The sequence below is a fragment of the Thunnus maccoyii genome, chromosome 19 (genome assembly GCF_910596095.1).
Source record: "Thunnus maccoyii chromosome 19, fThuMac1.1, whole genome shotgun sequence".
NCBI classification, from domain to species: Eukaryota; Metazoa; Chordata; class Actinopteri; order Scombriformes; family Scombridae; genus Thunnus; species Thunnus maccoyii.
In genome coordinates, this window is record NC_056551.1 from 5,484,897 (window position 1) to 5,493,064 (window position 8,168).

At 37.5% G+C, this 8,168-nt stretch overlaps 1 long non-coding RNA gene across 4 annotated transcripts; it reads right to left on the reverse strand.

Annotated features, from left to right (window-relative positions):
- Positions 1-2,878: 2,878 nt before the first annotated feature.
- Positions 2,879-7,580, reverse strand: LOC121885183. Of its 4 annotated transcripts, none has more exons than XR_006092489.1 (4): positions 4,873-5,214; positions 3,585-3,715; positions 3,327-3,410; positions 2,879-3,126 (listed from the first exon to the last, which is right to left on the reverse strand). It is a non-coding gene; the product is annotated as an uncharacterized LOC121885183 (long non-coding RNA). The 4 variants fall into 4 exon arrangements; XR_006092488.1 differs by lacking the exon at positions 4,873-5,214 and adding an exon at positions 4,370-4,482; XR_006092491.1 differs by lacking the exons at positions 3,585-3,715; positions 4,873-5,214 and adding an exon at positions 6,961-7,580.
- Between the last annotated feature and the right edge of the window lie 588 nt (positions 7,581-8,168).

Genomic DNA, 8,168 nt, shown 5'->3' on the forward strand with positions numbered 1-8,168 from the left:
TCAGCTCATGACAGCAGTCACTGAAAAGTAAATCAAAGGAAATTATTCTTTTTCTCTTGTAATACGTTTTGTCAGATGAAATTGTCGTGAAACGTCAAAAAAACTTGCCACTCCGGCAATAATCAAATCCCTCAGCATGTGCCACAGAAACCCATTTCCCTAATTAGTTATCAGCCTATAAAACAACAGAGAGATCAGAAAGGGAGAGAAACATGAAAAGCCAGGGCATTTTTTATGGTAATAGCTACTGTGAGAGACAGTTATATGAGACAGAGAAGAATAACACGCCTGCAATGTATTCAAAGGTGCCCACGAGTGTCCAATTAGACAAATATGAAGCTGAGCACGTTTAGAGGTAACAGTCTGTGACACTCAGACACCTTCTATCTTATGAAAATGAGAGGAAAGGTGTGAAACAAACAGCCAATTAATTTAATTGGCTCTTTTACACTGTCAGGTGCAAAAGGTCTAATTTATCCATGGTTTTTCCAGATCTCTAACTGAAATACATGATTAGAGGGGGCTCATTGTATTTTTACCACAATGGTGTTTAAGGTAATTCAGTATTTACAAAGTATAACAACATTTGGCTGCGGAACATCAACATTTGTAATGCAAATGTCATATTTTTTGAAATTCAACAGTAAAATGCTGTTCATATTAGAGAAAACAATCATACATTCAAATCTAGACCACTGTTTATAATTTGTGTGCTGCCGTTCACAGTACATCCATGGGTTCACCAAGTTGATTGCAATGGGCTCAGACTTCAGATCAGTGTTTATTATGCAGGATACAGGACACACTATTAATCCTAGTGTGTAAGCAAACAAGTTAAGCGTAGTGCTTTTGTACTATAAACCAAACAACACTTGAAGATAACCCTACCAAAAGAAAATTAATAAACACAGTTACACAGTTACATTATGAGAGGTTGTGAGTGGCAACAGTGGCTGTCTCCTAAGCTTTCAGCAAAGACATGGTGGGATCATTTATGGCAGATCCAGGGTCTGTTTCAATTTCACTATTAGGGAAAAAACCTACGATGTCAAAATTATAATACATTTACAGATTTTTTTAGAGTTATTGATCATACAAAAGGCTCAATTAATATGCACATATTATAATAATTGAATACGTGGCAACACTGGATACAGAGCTCATGGATACGTTGCACTGTCAAGTGTGACTGAAGAGACACCCAGCAGCAAGAGAACATCCTACTACAGACGTCTGGCATGAAGGAAGTCACCTTGCTACTGTTGCTGCTGCGTTGCTCAAAAACAAACCTTTCTGAATCGTCAATAAAAATATATAAATATTAATTCAATTGGAATATATCAAGTATTTTCCCGAAATCAGTGGTGTTTTATTTGCTATTTTGTGGCCACAGATAACACACCGTCATCATTTAAAATTCAAGCGATTGACTGCATCATATTCATTGATATTTCACAGACCAGCCTATGAATCTATGTTGTCCCATGTCAATTTTGCTTACCTATGAAGACTTTGAAAATAAGAAACATTGACGAATCTGACAGAAGTTTTCATTTGTTGGTATTCACAACTTATACTAACATCTGTGCATACTAAACTTTCATGTATGAGGCCCAGTCAAAGGAAAACTAGTAAAAAACACAGTAAAAACTGATACTGTCACCTAGTCAAAACAGTTTTTAATTCTTTTCAAGTTGATTTTCATAACTAAATGTAAAGAATTTGCATCCTAGAAGGAAGAAAAACATGTTATTTCTATTTATATTTCCTGAATTCTACATTGATGGATAAGGTTGAAATAGAGTATTTTTTTTCTTTGCACTTTAGTAGTCACTTTCTAATTGAGAAAAACTAGTAAGATTTAATTCTCGGTTTTCTATGTAAGATATCATTTTCCAGTAACGTCAATGCACAGCACAGTAATAATCTCTTATAGTGCAGACATAAGGGTTTTTTTTTACAACATCAGTATCTAATGTTTTGATCAGACTTCTTTTATTAACCTTTATGGGTCAGCTACATGAATCAATATAAAACAGAAAAACATTGAGTTGATTAAATCAAACAGTGGGACGCAGCTGTCAAGTCCTATCATTTCCTGTGGGTCTGAAAGCACAGGGGAAATCAGCACCGGTGAAACCACCACAGTGTCCACCGCCTCTACATGTGGGTAAAAACCATGTAAAAAGAACAAACAAAAGAGAAAAAAATACAAGTGTATTTCATGACCTTTACTTGTCAAAACAACCTATGATATCTGAAGAATTATTTTATAAATACAACACTCAATGGGGATTTTTTTATTATTGCTGAAAAAATAAATACATTTGCAGATATGAGAATTTTTACCCAACTGCAGCAAAATCAAATCTAGCCTTTGGATTGTGTGAGTGTAGGAATATAGGAGTGCATGGAGACTATGAATCATCTGATGGGAGTCTTGATGTCCTCCAAAGAACTCTAAAATATACAGTAAAGGCTGCGCTCGAGTCCATCGGAGGACAGTGCAAATGTAAAGGTTTGAGGGTTTATTTAAAACATAATTTTAGAGATTAAAACTAACCAAACACAAATCTAACTCAGAGACCTAACTCACTTTATTACCGAAATTTGCTTTACTTTAGATTACTTTGCCCTAGAACAAATCACCACACAGTTAATAATTTGTTGAGATTTCCAACTGTAATGTGAATATCCTTTTAGCCTTACTATGATGATGTGCCATTTGCTCCAGTCAAACCAATGGCACATCAAATCCATCAAATTATTGTTTTTCATTGGTGTCTGTGATCTCACAAGACAATGTGATCATTGTGTTTGCAGTTTTTGTTAATTGAACAGTGTTTTGTATGGATTTCAGGTAATCTGTATGTCATGTTGTAAGGTACAGTAGGTCCAAGATGTTTTTAGCCTACATAGCTGAGCACAAAGGCTGGAAGCAGGGGAAACTGCAACAACAAAACAACAAAAGCCCACAACAACACAGCTTTATTATGTACAAGTTCCACTTTGTTCATTTAACAAAAAAGAAGTTAGCAAACAATATCTTGGTGCAGTAACCTCATGTAGCCTCTCAAAAGTCTTGTCCTCATAGTGGGGTTGCCTGGTTTGAATTCTGTCAACAACCTGAACAAAATCCAGGAGAAACATATTCATTCATTCATTCATATTTGACAGACCCACTTTTCCCCCCTCTTACAGTTTTTGTAATATTCTTGGTGTATCTCTGTATTGTACAGGCGATTATCTGACTGTAGGTTTAACTGCAATCAAGCATATTTCCCAAAATTTCAAAATGCTCTTTTGATGCAAGTAATAGGACTTACAGATGAGTCTGTGTTTAATACAGCACAAGCAGCACAGGTTCCTGTGGAGTCACACTCTAGGCTTTACCACTGTGTGTTGTTTCCCTATGAAGATATTTAAATAGAATAGTTGGGTCACAAACATTGCACTTCTGTGTTCACACCCCAGGTTCACAGGTATCTACTTTGCTGGAGGCCCTGATGTAGCTTATTGATATGGATACCAATTAACACCATAATCAATGCATTTTATACCACTTAATTACAAATTCATATCACCTTAATGCAGGTAACCTGACACACCAGATGGTTTGTTACACAAAACCATCTGAGAAGTCATCCTTTCCAATCTATAAAGTTGTGATCTTGCAAATCCAGCTGTAACAATGCAGGGGGTGCCACTGGTATTTCTTTACATTAGACGTGTTAGAGAGAAAACACAAACAACTCAGAAACACATCAGTTTTTAGTGGCAGCCAAATTAATGTTCACAACCTGTAGCTTCAAGCCTGAAAAAGAAATCAACAGCATATCATGTAAAATGTTAATTATATGTATCTGACTATTCTGTATCTACATTCTTGTATCTGACTTACTCCAAATACTGAAGGTCAAAGATTTAGAACTATTAAACTGATGAGGTTAAAATTCTGATATGAATCAAAGTTTAACATGAGGTGATCAGCCGATCATTTCTCTAGAGAAGAACTGTTGGACTACAGTCCACATACAGTTCACTCAGGGTCGTTTCACTCACAATCTTTGTGTGAATATAGACACCTTCTGCAGAGAGAACATTACCAGAGAACAACCAAACTTTTCATTTTAGTCATTACAGAATTAGCTAACGTTATTTAGCAACAGCTGATCAAATTTGCTGCCGCTGTTTTTCATTTTAATCAGCAACAGCAGCATTCATCTAAAAATGTCTGCTGCCTACGGTATACAGTATGTGTCCCATTGCACTTTGCTAATAAAAGAGTGAGGAGAGGAGAGGCTGAATATGACTGTTATACTTGCATTCTTATGGTTGTTCTTATTCTTATTCTTATGGGTTTACACACCCCAAAGCATGAGGCAGAAACAGTCCTCTTTGCAAATATTGACTGTTAAGAGAGATGATCAATTGAAAACCAAATTTTAAATATTGAATTTAAAAGTTACATTTCTTTGTAGCCCTGATCTTATACCATATATCATAGTCCTGGAAAGCCAACTCATGGTACCTCTACAATCCCACTCAGGTGTTTTACTACATAAACTTTGAATGGTGTGTGTTTACAAACACCAAGCAACAAATCCTGCGTAGTATATCTTTAACAGGCACCTGACATGTCTTTTTTTTCCACACAAAGAAGAGTACCATCTGGCCTGACCCTATTGCCAATATTCTTCCTATAACTAATCTCTGAGATGGTTATCCAGGTTATTGAGGACCACGATACAAAGTATGATGCTCCCGGATCAGGGCTAGTCTTGCTCACAAGACATGTAGGTATTGCCTGCAAAATTATAAATGATTTGGAATTTTGTCAGTGTGTGAGGAGATGTGTTCACTGATATTTACCAGGTTGCTCATCCAAGGTCATTATACATTGTGTTGCTCCCCTCCTCTTGCTCATACTGTCAGCTTTTGCATATAAAACTACAGACAGACGCCGTGTGATGCAGATCAATTGAATAGTCAGCATGTGGTCCTGATAGAGTTAGTGATAGACACACATGGTTCAATGAAGATTGAGAGGAGGGCAATTTAGTTTGACGTAAGATTGATAATATGCCAAAAGGGAGATGGAACCCTATCAATCAGAGCCTTTGCCCTTAAATTGCCTGTCATACCTTGAGGCCAACGAGGCAAAACAATGCTACTCAAGTTTTGGTTCCAGATCCCAGATCAGTTGTTGCCCAGTTACAGACTGTCCAGCATGACTTATGGACGTTTTTAACTTCTAGCCACTGATCAATGGTTTTCTTTCCTGTTGGTGTTGTTTCTGCTGCACCCTAGGCTGACCAAAGTAAAGATCCGGCGGGATCACTATGCCGTAAGATCCAAGGATCGGAGAAATAAGGTGTTTCAGCACAGACCTGTCACCATTTTCTTTTGTTTTACTTACATGACATTCTCCTTTGAAATCGCTACTTATTACATGGGATGAAACTTTAATGTTGCCCAGGGGGAAACTGAGGGAGTAAGAAAGTGACACATCATTTCCTGCCACTGTGATCAGCGGAAAACCGAGAAGATGATCGTTTTAAAAAAACATGAATTTGGTATGGAATAATATGAATTTAATGACAATATTTCAAGAATATTATGCAACTAAGCTATTAGAATTTGATGGATGTCATGTGAATCAGCAAGTACTATAGATGAAGGAGGTCAATATATTTCTCCAGTTTTTGAGGGGCTTTATTCAGTCCCATCAAAAATTCAGCATGGAGTTAGATGGCAGCGCTGCACGGCATGGTAGAAAGTACTCCAGTTACATCATAGACAACTCCAAATCACAATTACTGTGGTGGCATTAAGTTGTGGAATAACACTGAAATGTATGTGTAAAATATTTTACTCTTCATCTGCTTTTGACCAGCTTTTGCTAAGAAATTGAAAATCTTTACATCTAACTTTCCACTAGAAAGCAGATAAAAACATTTCACAAAACTTTAGCTTAACCTTTTCAGTAAAAATGTGTCCAGTTTTAAACACCTAGATGTCTTCTCACCTTCAAATCATCAGAACCATGTTGACATTTTAGGCCGCAATAATCAAAATAAAACTGCGAGACCCTTGAAGGACTTTTATCACTATTTAATCACCAGTTTCTTGTTTCTCCACATATCACATACGTAGTTACATGCATGATTTTTTTTTTCTTTCATGTTATACCACCACCTGTTTCATGTATCTTTCTTTACATTAACCAACATTAACCAGGTTTCTGGTTGCCTGTTCACTTGTCTTTGACTCTTCAACATCCCATCATTTATGTACCAACTGAGGTCATTTTATTGCCATGTGACAGTCATACTTTACCTAGGGTTGTCCTAGCCATATTTCCTCAATCCAGTATTTATTTTTATTATATTTCCATTTTGTTTTTTTCTACAAAGTACACCTTACAGTGCACATTTAGCATTTACATATATTCAGTAGTTGCATTTAAAAATACCACCTGTGTAACAGCTTTCCTGGTGGTTTTTCTTAATAAATAATAAATAACAATAAAGAGTACAGTCTTGACCTGCTCTATGTGAAAAGTGCCCTGAGATTACTTTTGTTACAATGTGGTGCTATATAAATGAATCGAATTAAACTGAATTGAATAATATTCTGTACAATGTCCCACATTATTTTGTATACTGTCTATGTTGATCTATTACACTAGGTTTGGACAGGATTTTGACAGCCTCTGCATCTTGTATAAACAAAATACTAAAGTTCAAATGCAGCTTTCAACCAACAGCTTGAACTAAAGACTTGAAAGTAAAACCTCTGTGTTATGGCAGTGAGCTGTTGTTTCAAATTGTCATATTTTAGTTGACATAAGGTCATGCCTTTACAACATATTGTGCAATAAGTTCATCTAATATTTTTTCCTCACCCACTACTCAACACGTTCCAGTGGCTATATACCACTTTAAAACACACATTTACCTGTGCAGTTCGCTTTGTGGTTGTAGTGTAGTAGTGCCCTCGGAGGGGTTCAGTGTCTTACAAACAAACATCTTGACGAGGATGCCCTTTATAACAGGTCACTTTGGCACCCCAAAGCACTGCAGGAGGATATAGGCCCAACTCATCACCTGCATGAATTCTGCTGTTGAGACTTCAATAATGTGGAGAATTCCCAGGCATCACAGCAAAGGCCAAGCCTCACATCTAGAGAATGTCTCCCCTGCCAGATCACATCACTGACAGCAGACTTTCACCTCAACAACTTTACTTCCGCTTGTTTGTGGAAAGTCACCCGAACAACAAGGCAACAAGGGGATTGTTAGAGATGCAGCTGGCATCTGATGGGAAGTAAGAACACTTAAATAACACTTCACTTTGACCCATTAGATCCTAAACAACTCTGAAGACCTGGGCAATGTAATTAGAGCAACGTGGAGCTCAAGACCTCACACTGTATTTATGGGCAGATCTGTCAAAGCAATGACCAACAGAGCCATTAGCCGTAATAGTGCAGTATCACTGGCTTAATGGCAAAAGCCAATGTAATGTTACATTAGCGTTCGATTTAATAAAGAAGAGTTGTTGAAAGCATTGCCATGTGCCAATTACTTCAAGGCCTGCTGGTCAGCTCACTGTAATTTAAGGTAATTTCGCAGCCTATGGGAACAATCAGGAAGCTCAAGCTACCATTGGACCTCTCTAGATTACAGTCTCCATCTACACAATTTGACAAGCACTTCGTCATGTAATTCACTTTCTTTGACTTTCCTGTGTTTGGACCGGCTCTCTGTGTTTTGTTGCATCCCAAACTAAAACAAAATTGGCCACTGGCTGTACACGTGTGAACCCTGTGAGGGCTCACTGTGATGTAAAGCAGGGGAAATAAGCTCCACAGTGGTCTGTGGTCCATTTCTGTCTCACAAATTATGCTCTCTGCTTGACTCTTCCTGTTCTGGCCTCCATCCCTCCATCTCTGTAATTTCTCCCATAATGTGTTTTCTTCACTCCTTTTCTTCGCCTCTACCCATGCTTTAATTCCTCTTTCCATCCTGCCTCTTTATTTCCCTTCCTACACCATCACTGCCTCTCATCGACCCCCCAACCGTCCTCTTTTCTTTCCCGCTGTCTTGCTCTTTAAAACATTCAATATCTGTTTCTCCTAGTTCTTTTCAACTTGCCTCTGATCT